This window comes from Austrofundulus limnaeus, unplaced genomic scaffold (genome assembly GCF_001266775.1).
Source record: "Austrofundulus limnaeus strain Quisiro unplaced genomic scaffold, Austrofundulus_limnaeus-1.0 Scaffold741, whole genome shotgun sequence".
Taxonomy (NCBI): Eukaryota; Metazoa; Chordata; class Actinopteri; order Cyprinodontiformes; family Rivulidae; genus Austrofundulus; species Austrofundulus limnaeus.
The window spans coordinates 11,716-28,258 of record NW_013953143.1 but is presented as its reverse complement, the minus strand read 5'-3'; the positions used below and the strand labels follow the sequence as shown (position 1 = coordinate 28,258).

The following is a 16,543-nucleotide window of genomic DNA, read 5'->3' as shown; positions in this document are numbered from 1 at the left end:
TGTTCACTCTTCATCCAGAACATTGAGGTCGAACAACCAGATGCTTCTTGATGTTCCAAGATCCAGACTTAGGAGCAGAGGTGATTGTGCTTTTGCTGGATCTGCTCCCAATCAACGGAACAACTTGTCCATTCACATTAGATCTGTTCATAGTTTGGAAAACTTCAAAGTGCTTCTTAAGGCTCACTTTTACTCTAAGGCATTTAATTAATACTAGACCTGATATTGTAACTTTTATCTGTTCTTATTAATGTTCGTTGTAACTTATGTATTTTAGTAATTTTTGTGTTGTTTATAGTCTGCTGTGCAGCCCTTTGGTGCGGCCATTGGCTGGTTTTAAAGCGCTTTATAAATAAAGATTGACAATGACATTGACACTGGCAAAAACCATGGCTCCAACAAAAGAAATGTCTCTTGAAACGAAAGAGAGGATTGTGCAACTTCTTGATGAAGGTAACTAACTCCTCACACATGGTTGCTAAAGATTTGGGCTGTTCACAGTCAGTTGTTTCCAAGATATGGACCAAATGCAAACAACATGGATTTGGATTCAAAAAGAAGTTGCTGGGAGAGAAACGTAGTGGGAAACTCATGTGTTCTGAGGAGGAAATCCACAGTATCTAAGTAAAACTTACAGAGACAACATGACAGAGAAGAAGCTTGGCCACTGCAAAGCTCTCATATGTCCTCCTGATCCCAGCACCCAGTTTAACATCAACAAACCCACCTTAAAGGAAGTCAGAGAGGGCATTTAATCTGCTAGAACATTGTCAGCACCAGGTCCCAGTGGAGTACCATACAAAGTCTTTAAGAACTGCCCCAGGCTTCTAGAATGGTTTTGGAAGATCTACAGTCATTTGGAGGAAAGGGAAGGTTCCTCAACAATGGAAATATGCAGAGGGAGTGTGGATTCCTAAGGAGGAGAAGCAGTTCAGGACAATCTCTCTCCTGAGTGTGGAGCGCAAGACCTTGTTTAAGATCATTTTCAATCGCCTGATGGAATTTCTCCTTAAGAACACCTATATTGACACCTCTGTCCAAAAGGGAGGAGTGCCTGGTATGCCAGGATGCATTGAGCACACAAGTGTTGTGACGCAACTGATTCAAGAAGCATGGGAAAATAAGGGGGACCTGGCAGTGCTGTGGCTTGATCTTACAGATGCATATGGATCAATACCACATTAGCTGATGGAGTTGGTCTTGAGCAAACATCATGTCCCAGAGAAGATACAGACCCTCATCCTGAACTATTATAGCAACTTCTGTTTGAGGATGTCTTCTGGGACAACAACGTCAGAGTGGCATTCCCTAGAGAAGGGTATCATCACTGGCTGTACAATCTCTATGTCTCTGTTCGCCTTGGCCGTGAACATGTTTGTGAAGTCAGCCAAAGTGGAGTGAAGAGGCCCTTTGTCCAGATCTGGTACCTGACAACCCCCGATTAGAGCATTTATAGACAATCTCACTGTAACTAAAACAGTAGTGCCTGGGTGCAGGTGGCTACTCCAAGGTCCAGAATGGCTCATGGCATGGGCAAGAATGAACTTTAAGCCCGCAAAGTCAAGGTCCTTAGTCTTGAGGAAAGGAAAAGTGACTGATCAGTTTCATTTTACACTGGGAGACTCTCAGATTCCATCAGTCTCAGAAAAGCCAGTTAAGAGCCTCGGCAAGCTGTTCACAAGTAACCTGAAGGATACTGCAGTACGCCAAGGCATCAGCAATGACTTCAACACCTGGCTCTTGGCAGTGGACAAGTCTGGGCTCCTGGGAAAGTTTAAAGCTTGGATTTTTCAACATGCCGTCTTGCCTCGTCTCCTCTGGCCATTGCTAGTCTACAATGTCCCTATTACCCTTGTGGAGGGCTTTGAGAGGAAGATTAGCAAGTTCCTGCGCAGGTGACTGGGCTTGCCATGGAGTTTAAGCAACATTGCACTTTTTGGCCATGACACTAAGCTGCAGCTCCCATTTACCAGTTTAGCAGAGGAGTTCAAGGTCACCTGGGCCAGAGAAGTCCTGCTCTACAGAGATTCTATCAACATCAAGGTGTCTTCTGCGGGAGTAGAAGTTAGAACAGAGTGGAAGTGACATGCTCAGGAAGCAGTGGAACGAGTGGAGGCAAGGTTGAGACACAGCAGCCTAGTAGGCTCAGTGGCTACTGTTTGGGCTGGGCTGGGTAGTAATCCAAGGCCTAGCTGGAGCAGAGCTAGGGGAAAGGAGAAGCGGAGACTGATCTAGGAGGAGGTACGAGCTGAGGTGGAGGAAGATTGCTTTAGCAGGATGGTGGGCATGTCCAAGCAGGGGGCCTGGGCAAATTGGGAGCATTCCATTGGCCGCAAGATCACCTGGGCAGATATCTGGAAGGTGGAGCCACACCACTTCAAGTTCCTAATCCAGTCAGTGTAAGATGTTCTCCCGAGCCTTAGTGGACTCACCTGCTTGTCAACTCTGCCAGAAAAGGAGATCTTTAGAACACATCCTCAGTGGCTGTTCAAAGGCCTTGGAAGATGATCGTTATCGTTGGCACCATGATCAGGTCCTGCGAGTAGTAGCGGATGCCATCAGCACTGGCATAAACAACAGCAAGCAGCAACAACCCTCCAAGGTTATGTAAGAGTGAGCTTAAGGTGAATTAAGCTTTTCCCACATCTCTGATACACAAGGTTATGAGGAACCTTTTACCAAGGTATTTCTCATTAATTGTAAATATCTTGACTGTGTGAATTGAAAAGTGACACAATAAGTGAATGTTCAGACGAGTTCAAGTTGATTCATAAAAGACTATGCAATCATTTATTTGCACAAATTGAACATATCATAAGTTACACTTGATTGTGGTTATTCCCATAACAAGCGTCAGAGTTAACTGAGATAAAACCCGCGTCCGAATTTCATTTCACATCAACTCAGGTTACTTATATAGAACAGTAAAACGTCAGTTCTGATGTTGACAACCAAACAATTTTACTGGCACTTTTAGCTTAAGTTTTGGCAAATTAAGAACAAGGGAAAGGAGGAAAGTAAGATTAGTATGCTACCACAACTTTTATCAAAGTGTAGGTCAACTGGAACTGCACGTCTTTTCTAAGCTCAGATTCCACATGACACGTCACTCCGAACACATCAGCTTTTACCTGATGATGGCTTCTTGAGGCACCCTCGGGGTAGGAGCTGGCTCGCCTCCGATCAGTCAGGGAACTGATGTCGGCTCSCTTACCYGTCATTGGCGAACAGGTGTTTTTCCAGGTAACTTTTGTCTGTTTCAGTCCAAGCCAGAAAAATTCAAGCTGTATCCGGTTCCTCCTTCCAAAGTAAAATCTCCCCTCGGGAGTTAAAAACACACTTAGAGGCTTGGCCTCGGGTTGAGACCACCGGTCTCTGGCTGTGAAGTCTTCCCTAGTTAGCTCATGGGATCAGACTTAAAGCCAAACTGAGGTTTCTCCGGAGAGAATCCCAGCTGTCTTCCTAGGTTGGAATCAGGAAGAAGAGTGTGTCGCTCAAAGCCGTCCGAGTTCGTAAAAGAAACGGACGAACTTTGGTTCCGCCCTCAGGCTAAGAGATGAGTCAGAGAAAGAAAGATAAAGATTTGCCAGCCGGCGCCAGCCCAAGGTTAAAATTCTGTGGTTGTTCAACAACATGATATGATAACCTCTTTTCAGCTTTCTTCTGATAGACTAAGAAAAATCACTGCAAAACATTTATGATGATTAATTAACATTTCTGTTTTAATCAGTTCTGAAACTTCTGTTAGTCCAGATAAATGAAAGATTTTCTCAGGAAAAATCCACAATTGTATTATTGTGTTCACAGTAAAATAAAAACAGTGATTTACATAAAAACATAATGAAAACATTGTAATCAGATTCTCTGTGATTTTTTATACCATTATTAATCTTTAAGGTGAGAAAAAAGTTGTTCCACTTTTCCTGTGACAGGCATTTTCATGATTTAACAAATGCATAAACATTCTTAGTTAAACAACAAATTAATCACGAACAGAAGAGATTGTTCTGTCCATTATTAAGAGAAATGAGGGGTTCTCTTCCACGGTTAGAATGACCTGTCATGGCCTAAATAGAGTTCAGTTTGTGACAGAGTTCCTGTCCTCTCGTCAGGCCTGTCCGAGGCCTGCTTCGAGGCAGTAAATTTTGTTTCTTCACTCGAGGTGACCCCTACAGCTACAATCATCTTTGTTAAGGTAGGTGAGAAGCCCTTGCCCCGTCAGAAGATCGGGGGGGGGCTTCTCACGACATCAAGAGATTGGCTTGTCAATCTGGGGAGGCAGTTGAAATTCCCGGATATCATTGCAACTACATCTCTTAGGCCAGACATGGTTTTGATGACCGGATCAAGTAAGCAGGTGGTGCTACTCAAGCTTACTGTCCCTTGGGAAGACCAGATGCCGGAGGCTCAAGAAAGGAAGAAGGCTAAGTACACTGACCTGATGGTGGAGTGTCAAAGGAATGGGAAGGCCCGCTGCGAGCCCATTGATGTGGGATGCAGGGGCTTTGCAGGCCAGTCTCTACATAGTGTCCTGGGACTCCTAGGGATCTGCGGACTGCAAAGATGAAGAGCCATGAAGATCATTATGGAAGCTGCTAAGAAGGCTTCACATTGGCTCTGGTTGAGGGGTGTGTGTGGCGTAGTGCACTACCTGGACACAAGTTGGGGCCTGATCACCCCTGGCTGGGTCACCCAGGTGAGGGTGTCTGATGCAAGACCCGAAACACCCTGTGACCCAGTTAAATCACAGATGATGTGTCCAGGTTGCACCACAAGGTGTATCTCAGTACTGCGCCATTGATACGAGGCCCAATTTGTTTAGTTTTTATTCTTTTAATGTTCCATGACAAGGATGACTGAGAATCCACAGATATACGATAGTAATGTCCAACGACGGTCGGGGACCGTATCGATACAAAAGTTACCCGATCGATACTTTACTTTCAGCGGGTCACTTCGTTCCAAAACTAAAATGCTGCACCGGAGCATCCAGTCAGAGGCAGGTTAAAACCTGAAAACCTGTACAATAGGTTGCCTTCAGGCCCAGGCCACCCTTGAAAAAGAGATCTGAGATCTCAATGGGACTTACCTGGTAAAATAACGGTAAATAAAAAAATGCAAACACTGAACTGAACAATCAGGTCTGGTAATTATTTAATCAACTCTGATTGCACAGCAACTTCAAAATCAGCATGCTAACAAGTAGCATGTTTAGCTACTTCTGTAAACAGGCAGCTGAACACGACATCATGTCATCTTCTGCACATGTGGTTCGCATCAATGCCATAGAGTTAATACTGGAGTCAGATGTAAGTCACATTTAAAATATAATGTGAATGTTCACGCCAAATAAATTACATTTTTTTCAAAAAGTCGGAAGTGAGCATTAAAGGCTCCAGCATGCTACTGCCGAACTGACAAAATCTTGCCAAACTGTTGCAGTTTCATGATGAAAATTGTGTCACTTCTGTTTGCATTGTCAACATTTCTGCACTTCTTGTCAGCCTCCTCAGTAGTAACCTGTGTTGCCCCCGTGCTGCAGACTACCACATCAGACACACAGTCGCGGAGCCTCACATACTGTGGTCTGTTGGTGAGGTAGTTGATGGTTCATGCTGTCTGCTGCCAGACCACTCTGGCTCCCTCTAGCTTCCCTCTCAGCAGAGCAGGCTGGATAGTGTTGAAAGCACTGGAGAAGTTAAAGAACATGACTCTCACAGTGTTTCCTGCGTGCTCTAGGTGAGACAGACATCGGTGCTGCAGGTAGATGACAGCGTCCTCCACCCCGATGCCGGGCTGGTAGGCAAACTGCAGGGGGTCCAGTGCTGGGCTCACTACAGGATGAAGATGGTGCAGGATGAGCCTCTCCATGGTCTTCATCAGATGAGAAGTCAGAGCCACAGGTTTGTAGTGGTTGGGCTCCCTGGGATGTGTGATCTTTGGCACTGGAACCATGCAGGAAGTCTTCCACAGAACAGGGACCCTCTCCAGACTCAGGCTCAGGTTGAAGATGTGCAGGAACACCTGACAGAGCTGGTCTACACTGTCTCTGAGTAGTCTGGGGCTGATTCCATCCGGTCCTGCTGCCTTCCTGATTTTTGTTTTCCTGAGCTGACTTCGAGCTGACTTTAGTAATAACAAGAGTACATGATACTCTTGTTAAGGAATTTATGGATCTAAAAAAAAGGAATTTATGGATCTGATTTAGCCAGACTCAGGGCCTAAACACCTGTGCATCACTAAATACATTAAACTCAAATTGGACAACTAGGCTCCAAAGGTTGTCATGGTTTGAATCTTTTAGGAAATAATCTCAAGTTTTAATTTAAACACAGACTTTTTTGTTATTTGGAGTTTGTGATGCTCGCATATTTTTTAATGTTTTCTTTGGTTATGAAACTGAAACTTTTGAACCCAGTGTACTCTGTTTGTATCTTGATGTACTATCTGTCTTTATGGACCTCTTCAGTCATAATATCATTGTCAGATGATCACAAACACATAGCTGGTTGCACAAAAGTAACACACCATCATATCATAACACCATTGTGATGAATGGGTGCTCAGTGAAACTTGAGACTTTGTTTCTTCTTTGGGTTTTCCAAAAATATCAGCAACGGATGAACAGTGAGGATATTTTGGGGGATGTTTCCTCAGATTAATGTGAGATTTAATCATGTATTTGGATTTTCTCCTCAGGCAACATGTGTGTGTCTTCACTGTTGTTTTTCTTTGGGCTGCTGCCTTCTGCAGGTGTCACCACAGCAAAGCTAACTAGCACAAAAGATTTGGCAAGTTAGTTTTTTTTAACACTGGAGGACTTTCCGGACAATAAAAGCTTAAACTTCTTGCTTGAGGGTTATGAGACCAAGAAACTGACTGTCAGCGTGTCCTCACCAGTAAACTGTTTAAATTTGATTTGAGAATTTCACATTGTTAGGCAAACTCTAGATTAGATTAAACAGTTGTTGTAGTGATCACAGGTGACCTCTCTCACTATTCTCCCTTTTGCATGGTCACTCATTTTGACAGCTTTCTCTTGTTAGATTTACACTTTCTATATTCCTTCCATTTCTTGATGACAGATTTAACGGAACACCCGGGGATGCTTGGGGCCATGGAAATTGTTTTGCAACCATTCCCTGATGTAACTTTAATTATTTTATTCTCTAAATTTAATTAGTAAAATCAGTGGAGTGAATATTGTATATATTGCACTTTATTTATTTATTTATTTATTTATTTATTTATTTATTTATTTATTTATTTATTTATCTTTCTGCTCTCAGAGGAGTAAGATGCTTTTTACCTCTCTCCTACCTTCCCTTATTTTTCCCTGCTTTGCTGTCCAGAGCCTCCTCTACATTTTCAATCGAAACCGAAAATTATGGATTTATTTTTTTGGATTTAGTTAGCTGGTCTCAATAAATTTTTACCATACCATACCACTTTTATTTATAAAGCACTTTAAACAGCACAAGGCCATCCAAAGTGCTGTACAGTAGACAAACACAACAGGACATAGTTGAAATTACAGTCAAAATACAATAAAAAAATATGGAGCATTTATATTTACAGTACATAACAGAGTTATGATACACAGTGAGGTTTTGCACCATCTCACTCAGACTCAAAGACAAGTGTGTGTTTTAAGCGAGACTTGAAGACAGCAAGTGAAGGCGACTGTCTGACATGCCATAACATGTTTTCTTAAACAGTAAAGAGATAATTTCTTCTTATTAATCAGATAATAAACAGAATAATGTCAATCAGATAAAATTATGAATGAAAGAAGATTATTCTGTTTAACTTCTTGTATTATATGTGAATAAATAGAGTATGTGCCTGGAAAATACTTAATACCACCCTACCCCTTTTTTGACAAATAGGCCAAGTTTTATTGACCATGACTAATACATACAGGGCTTAGACAATGAAACTGAAACACCTGTCATTTTAGTGTGGGAGGCTAAATTGGACCATTCTAGTGGTCAGTCTTCATTAATTGCACATTGCACCAGTAAGAGCAGAGTGTGAAGGTTCAATTAGCAGGGTAAGAGCACAGTTTGACTCAAAATATTGCAATGCACACAACATTATGGGTGACATACCAGAGTTCAAAAGAGGACAAATTGTTGGTGCATGTCTTGCTGGCGCATCTGTGACCAAGACAGCAAGTTTTTGTGATGCATCAAGAGCCACGGTATCCAGGGTAATGTCAGCATACCACCAAGAAAGATGAACCACATCCAACAGGATTAACTGGACGCAAGAGGAAGCTGTCTGAAAGGGATGTTATGGTCTAAAACCAGGTGTTTCAGTTTCATTGTCTAACTCCTGTAAATAGCAAAAAAGAGTAAAACATCAAAGAGGGTGAGTACTTTTCGTAGGCACTGTTAACTGCATGGAGACAAGCTACGCCATTTTATCATATAACTGCCAAAGTGAAAGAGGAAGTGACATCAAAGGGGAACTCTTTAAGAAGGCTAACTCCCTGGTCATTGTTTATTGAAACAATGTTATTTGAACTTCAACTCTTCCTTATCTCTCTCTGATAGTGACTCTAAAGAAGCATCCGATTCTTCTACAGTCTGTTTTTAGTCATTGTGTCAAAGCTCTGTTTATTTGCAGACATCCTCCTTTGACATCACTTCCTGTTACTTCACATGCAAATATTAACTGTTCATCTCAGTGGCATGACACCTTTGTTACAATAAATTATCAATGTTATCTTTCTACAACTGCATTCATATTTGTTAACTAAATTTGATGTCACAGGCACTTCAAAGATGATCAGTATTGAAGAGTTCCAGGTTTCCAGGTCTTTTTGCTACATTTCCCCCCAAATACACGTTCGTGTGTTTTTGTTTGATCCTCAGTCACTTTAAACAGCTAGTTTAATGCTTAACTGCTGAGTGGGAAAAAAAACATTTAAAGCACTTTGCAAAACTTGGATTAAATTGAAATGGCACTATTCAAGCATGGATTATTTACTTTAATCTGCAGGCTACAAAGTCCATGCAGAGATGTCAACAACAACAATCAATCAATAAATAAATAAATAAATAAATAAATAAATAAATAAATAAATAAATAAATAAATAAATAAATAAATAAATAAATAAATAAAATTCTGTGTACTGCAGCTACATGCATTTACCATAGGGTTGGTAGCAATAGTTAGTTGTGCCTATATTATTTTTAGGCAAAGACAAGAGCAGGAATATTACACTGAACTAGAGACTGAGTAACAGAGTTTAAGCCTGGTCTGAGTCACTATTCCTCACACCAAACCTCCAAGCACAGCTTGTTGTCAAACCTTGTTGAGCCCTCAGAGCAGAATACCAGAGCATTGTATTTTAGGATAGAAGTAGTCAGGAACATGCCGAGGCATGCCTAAAGGGCAGCCAGTCCAAGACTGGCAGACAGAAAAGGCAGTCTGTTTTCCAATTGGAAAAAGAGAGACAAGATACCTAAGCAACAGGAGGGCATGCCTCATCCTGAAGTGATAGATAAGGAGGTGAGTGGCTAAGAGCCCAAGATCAAGGCTGTAATTTGTAAATACTTAGACTTCCTCTTGATAGTCAAGTTTTATTGTCTTCTAAAATCTACACGAGGGCCATTTATGAGGATCTAAAACTAGTATCTCCGTGGGCAGTTGTTGGTGAGAAACTGATAATGGCAATCATAAGAGATTCTTCAAAATGGTTTAAAGGTTCTGAATTTCATTAAGTCAGATAAGCTGTAGGGCCTTGAATCTTGCATCTTTTAACAGGTATACTAAAAATGATGAACACATAACCCAGTCCTGGCTTTTCTCCATTGGCTTCCAGTTCACATGCAAATGGATTTATGTCAAGTTTTGGCTGTTCCATCTGTTTCTCTGTTCTCCTGTCACTCATCCTGAGCTCACCTGTTCATGCCACACCCCCTCATTCAGTCCCACAGCAATCAGCCTCATCTTTTTCACCTGTTCACTCTCCTATTTAAGCTCTTTACCCGCACTCACTCTTTGCCAGATTATTGAATGGTTTGCCCAGTAGATGTCCAGCACTTTATCCATGTCTGATCCATCGTTTCTGACCCGCAACCCAGCTCTCGACCTTCGCCACCTGCCTGCTCCCTGCCTGTTTCTGACGCTGATTCTGATCCTTGGCTTTTGACACCATTTCTGTTTTCTGGACCCTGATACTTGGATTGTGATTTAGATTAGTTATTTGTTCTCTGATCTCCCGGTTCTGATCTTGGACCACTCTCTGGATTTCCTAACCTCGCTCGCTCCCTCACCTGGACCTGTATTCTCTCAGACAAACAGACAAATAATCTGTGGACTTATCCAGTCTTGTCGATCTGCAGATCAAAGGTCAGTCACTCCATGTTTTTGCAAAAACTCCATCTCTGTTCCTGACACTCACCAGTGTTCTCCTTCGCAGTGTGCGCCACCCAGAGGGTCATCACAAAGCTGTTTACTAATAAACTTGTTAAATCTGTTTTTGCCTTCAGTTCTGAATTTAAAAAACCCTTGTCATTTTAAGATTTTACTTTTGACTTTTAAAGTCCTTTATTGGTCTGACCGACCCTATCATATATGTGATATTCTTAACATCTACAATCCAGTCAGAGCACTCTGGTCTACCAACCAGTTTTTGCTTTTTTTTTTCTTAGATCCAAAATGAAATCCAGAGGTGATCAGGTTTTTATAATTGCTCAAACTGTAAAACAGTTATTACTTTATCTCTGAGTTTGAGGTTCAGTTAGAGCAGATTTTATATATACTATAAATTTTATTTTAATGACAAGTCTTTGACTCAATTTTATTGTATTCTAAAAATGATTTAATTGTCACAGGTATCCAGAACCCATCTCAAACTCTTAGTATAGTTCATGAGTCAAAGTGCGAGCAATATAAGCTCTTTGTGAAGGTTTGACTATGACTGATTACAAACAATGAGAACCAGGTAAAAAAAACCTGCTGCCATGATTCTTAGTTTATGGTTCTTTTGTTAGTGGTTCTTTTGTTAGAATTTTTCTTTGTTTGGTACTTTATTTTCTCATTTCCTGTTTTCTCAGTTTCTTGTGTCATGATGTTCTTAGCCAGCTTCTTAGTGTTTTTCCAGCCTACCACTCTCACCTGTCCATAGTCTGTAATCACCCAGGTGCTTTCACTCTCCAGTCATCCTCAGTTGTATTTTTACTGGTCTCTTGTCTTCATTGCCCCAGTTGATCATTGCCTGTCTTTTCATGCTTCAAGCCTCGTCTTCCATGTTTTTTGTTTTAGTATTTTGCTGCCATGTCAGTTTTTTCCCTTTTTTAATTAACTAGTTTTTGTTTTCACCTTCAAGCCATCGAGTCTGCCTGCCTTTTGGGTTCCACCTTACAACAATATCCGGACACCTGCTGCATATTTCAGCATATTAGACTAATCCAGCAGCTGCACTTGTTCTCTGAGGTCCATATTGCTTGACGTAATGCATCAAAATGACTGCTGGACTGAGAGGCATCATATTTGTATGGTGCAGATATCTCAATTGTTTAGAAAATAATTATTTCCTAATTGTTTTGCATAAGTTATGCATCAATGTTGTCCAGTATTCCTGTGACTATCGAGCAGCAATCGAAAGAGGCACCATTTTTGCTTTTTTTTTAATTGCAAAAGTGTTAACAGTGGAGCGATAGTTGTGTACTCCCTATTGTGACTATTGTGTCTTAAATTTCCCCTGAAATTTATGCAGTGTCATATGTCAATTCAATGTGATTTTTTTAAAATCATGATTTATTTTGATTTTCAACACGATGATGAAAAGAATAGAAATTCAAGTTATTGCATGAAATAATGATTAATTCAGTGTGGTTTCAAGAAGAAATTAGTTTTTTGTAATTTTCTGCCTCTCACTCATCAGGAATTGTCACAGCCCAGGGAGACAAGCTTTACTGAAATATTTAGTTTTTGCACCGGCAGCGTTTACATCAGGGCCCGTATTTATAAAACTTCTTAGAGTGGATTTTTAGACTTAAGTGCTGAAAATTTCTTAGATTTGCTCCTACTCTCAGACTTAAGTGTAGGTGTCAGTTATCAAAATTCTTAAGTCTAAGAATCACTCTAAAGAAAAGTTAAGACAGCTCCAGAGGACTCTTAAGTGGTTAAGAGTTGCCAGTAGGGGTCTGAGATGGACTGAGACAGATTACAGCTGTCCTCCTCTCGGAACAAGCTGGTAATGACGGAGCGGATTGTGTGCGCATTGTGTGTGCGTGTGTCTGTGTAAAGCCGGTGTTGTCTGCAGACAGTGGCCAAGAGGAGAAGGGAGCAGCTCAACATTACCTCAGGCTCTGGGACATAAAACAGTTCAGTTTGAGCCAGTGTGTTTTAATCAGCTGGAGAAAATAGTTAACAACATGAAGACCATCCTGTCCTAATGATGTGGCCCCAACTAAATTTTTTAAAGAGTTTTTAAAGTAGTTGGTTCTGACATTTTAGAGATTTTTAACAGCAGTCTCAGTTCAGGTGTTGTTCCAGCCTGTTTTAAAAATGCAGCTGTGCAGCCGTTGCTGAAGAAGCACAACCTGGACTCATCTGTCCTTTCAAATTTTAGACCTATTTCCAAACTTCCTTTTTTATCAAAAGTTTTCGAAAGGATAGTTTTTACTCAGCTGTAGTCCTTTTTAAGTGCTCACAAAAATTTTTAAATTTATCAGTCCGGTTTTAAAGCACTCCACAGCACAGAAACTTCACTTTTAAAAGTATTTAATGATCTTTTAATCGCTACAGATTCTGGAGACTCTGCTGCACTTTTGCTTTTAGACCTGGCAGTGGCATTTGATACAGTAAACCACAATATTTTACTTTCTTGGTTGGATCAGTGTGGCATCAAAGGCACTGCACTGGATTGGTTCAGATCCAGATCCTATCAGTCAGACAGTAGTTTCTCAGTGAGCCTTCGAAATTAGGTTTCCTCCCCAGCTCCCCTCACATGTGGAGTTCCCCAAGGATCTATCCTTGGTCCTATTTTATTCTCTATATACATGCTGCCCCTTGGCTCCATTTTTAGAAAATTTAACATCCTTTTTCATTCCTACGCAGATGACACCCAGATCTACCTTCAGTTGAGGCCTAATCATTCTTCACTAAAACCACTGTTTGACTCCATCACTGAAGTCAAAGCTTGGATGGCTTCAAACTTTCTGAATTTCAATGAAAACAAAACTAAAACTGTTATCTTTGGACCCAGTGGTAATCGCAGTGCTTCTAAGGATCTGGGTGCCTTGGAACCATCTGTTAAATCACACGTCAAAAACTTGGGAGTGATCTTTGACTCAGACTTCAACTTTGAGAAACAGATTAATTCTGTAGTAAAAAGATCAATTTTTTTTTAAACTGAGACTTTTACCTAAAATCAAATCGTTTTTACCTTTCAAAGACCTTGAATGTGTGATCCATGCTTTTATTACATCTCAGCTGGACTACTGCAACTCTCTGTATGTTGGAGTTAGCCAGGCTGGCCTCTCACGCCTTCAGCTGGTTCAGAACGCTGCAGCACGCCTTTTAACACAGACGAAGAAGCGTGATCATATCTCCCTGATGCTGGCTTCCCTTCATTGGCTCCCTGTTTGTTTTAGAATTGATTTAAAATGTTTACTGATGACCTATGAGGCCCTAAATGGACTGGCTCCTGAATACCTGTCTGACCACCTGCAGCCCTATGTGCCCTCCAGATCTCTCCGATTCCATGATCATTTGCTCTTGGCTGTCCTGTGGTCCAGACTGGTCCACAGAGGTGACCGAGCCTTTTTAGTTGTGGCTCCTAAACTGTGGAACCAGCTGCCGCTTCACGTTAGACAGGCCTCCATTCTTGGAGTTTTTAAATCTCTTCTTAAAACACACCTGTTTTCAAAAGCTTTTAATGTATGAGAGTTGTTTTCCCCATTTATTTGGTCTGTTTTTATGGTTTTATCATTTGTGTTCTGTCAGTAATACTTTGTTTTTAGTTTGCAATATGTGAAGCACTTTGGCCAATGGCAGTTGTTTTTAAATGTGCTATATAAATAAAGTTGACCTGACTTGATAAAACAACTTTAAAGCTGCTGAGTTTTTGATTTAAAAACATTGTGAGATTTTCGTCTGTTTTCATGATGCAAATGAGGACATTTTATGTAATTCTACAGACAATCAATACAAGCTGACAACATTTGTGTGTTGAAAGTGAACTTATTTTAGGATTTTCACAGTCTTATCTTCACATTTCTCCGACAATATTCTTGAACTTGAAACCCGAGGCAGTGATTGGTTCATGTCGGGGGGTTTTCCAACTATGTCATCCAGGATCAGCTTTGTGGCACAGCAAGGTGTCGCAAATCAGCTCTAAGACTGACACTTAAGAATTACTCCTACACTTCACTTAAAGTAAGACTGAGATGCTTGATGACTGAATTTTACTCTCAGCTTTTAACTAAGATTTGTTTTACACTTAAGTCCACTCTTATCAGCATTCTTAAGAGTAATTCTAAGAAGTTTTATAAACACGGGCCCAGACCTCCATTCAAGCATTTTTGTTTGATTATTTTGTTATTTGGAAATGACAAGTTTATTTGATCTCCATGGTAATTTATACTACCAAGTATGAAATAATTAGGTTGCTAATTTTAATGGTAAATTTCTTACTTTTAACAGGATTCAAAGTTTTAACAACAGTAAGCATAACACAAACTACAGATGTAGGACAGAATTTATGTTTGTATCTATTTTTTAGTGTAATTACGTCTGGCTGGTTAATCTTTAGAGGAAGTGAAGCATGACATGTAGCGTCAGAGGTGTTGATTTGAAAGAACTTTTTCAGAAGACTGTTATTTAACTTCTTTTGTTTTTATATTAGTGCTTTTTAACAGAACTTTGTTCCCTCAGCTAAAATTAAAGGTATATCTTTGTTAAAACAAAGTATTGGTAATAACAAAAACTAAGCAGACATGAGATGTAGTCTTTTATGGTGTCAGTTTATCACAGTGTCGATGTAAGCCCTACATGTTGCTTGCTAGCTGGTAGATGAAAACCAGCTGCTGAAAGGCGTGTGTGCAGTGTTGGTAGAAGAGAGACGATTTGGATCTGAGAAGCGTTAAAGGGGAAAGAGGATCTGTGCGCATGGCCAGGCAGGCGCTTCAGGTGAGCGGGATGAGAGGTGAAAGGCCAGAATCCTCGAAAAGGAAGATCAGGGACCCGGCAGGGTTAACTGCCTCGAAGTCTGACAATTGTAATGCGTACCTAGATGCATGAAGCATGGCTGGTGAGCAGATGAATGAGTGCCATAGGTTGTGGCAGAAGCAAGTGATGCAGCAATCAGATGATGCAGGTGAGGCTTGAGAAAGTTTTCCAGATTAAATTTACGCCTAGGCTTCATTTGTCATTACTGACCATGTACTATTCCCACCCCTGAAAGTCATGAAATATAATACAAAAAAAAATATATATATATATAATACAAAATATATATTTTTATGAAGATGAACACACAACAGCACAGAGTGGAACTTGAAGTGAATAGTGTATTGTGTCCCGAATATAAATGCCAGCTGCATAAGACAGAAGTGATTATATTTTTGTTCTGCACTACGTTCTTCTCATTAATAATTGTGATCCATTTTTTCCCTTTTATCTGGATGTGTTTATTTCCTAAAAATGTGACCTTGAGTCCTATGAGACTACACTTTTGCAAGGAATAAACTTAAAATACTTGTTTGTATTTGTAACGAAAACATCTTTCAACATTTTAGTTTTTGTTTTGCTGCAACGTCAGTGCCTTGGGGTTTATTAAAGTCTCTTTGATTTATCTGATTACATTATTGCAGGTATGTATAGCTTTGTTTTGGTCTTTGACAGCTTGAAAAATGATTAACATCAGTCGACCTATATGAACTATCAGAACTCAGTCAAAACAAATCAATGGATGTAAATTTAATATTTTTTTTAAAGAGAGCTGTTTATCTACTTCAAGTGCAGCAAGTAAAAAAAAAACAAAGTTCTGCCTTTGTTTGATGTTTGACAGGGAAAAAAAGAGCCCACGTGCCTCAGACATGCTTTTTAAGGGACAGTATTATGTGTTTCTCAGGCATATAGTTTCATTTTATACCAAAATAATACCTGTCACCTTCAGTTATAAGTGGTTATAAAAATCTGGCTATATGTATAAAAAAATTATTTGACTTGCATCATTGCCATTTCTAAATGCCTTGAATGCCATTTTTGTACATCATCACAACAATATCTCATGCCGTTTACAACCGGTCTTTGGAGCAACTCAGGATACAACTGAACCTTACTTGAATGATCGCACACCTGACTGGAAATCACATTTTCTGAAGAACCGAAGCGAGTACAAATGGAGAGCCGTTTCATTCAAAATACAATAATTAAACAAATTATTAGTTACATTATTTATTTCATTAAGTATTAATTAATATTACATCAATTTTTAGCATGTCTTTTCTTTCTTTGTTTCTTTGATTCTTTGTTTTTTTATATTTTATAAAACAATTTTTTACCTTGTGTGTGTGTGTG

General features: G+C 40.1%; 1 pseudogene; it reads left to right on the top strand.

The window, feature by feature from the left end:
• The first annotated feature begins 447 nt into the window (after positions 1–447).
• LOC106532268 (uncharacterized) lies at positions 448–4,801 on the top strand (annotated as a pseudogene).
• Positions 4,802–16,543: the final 11,742 nt, after the last annotated feature.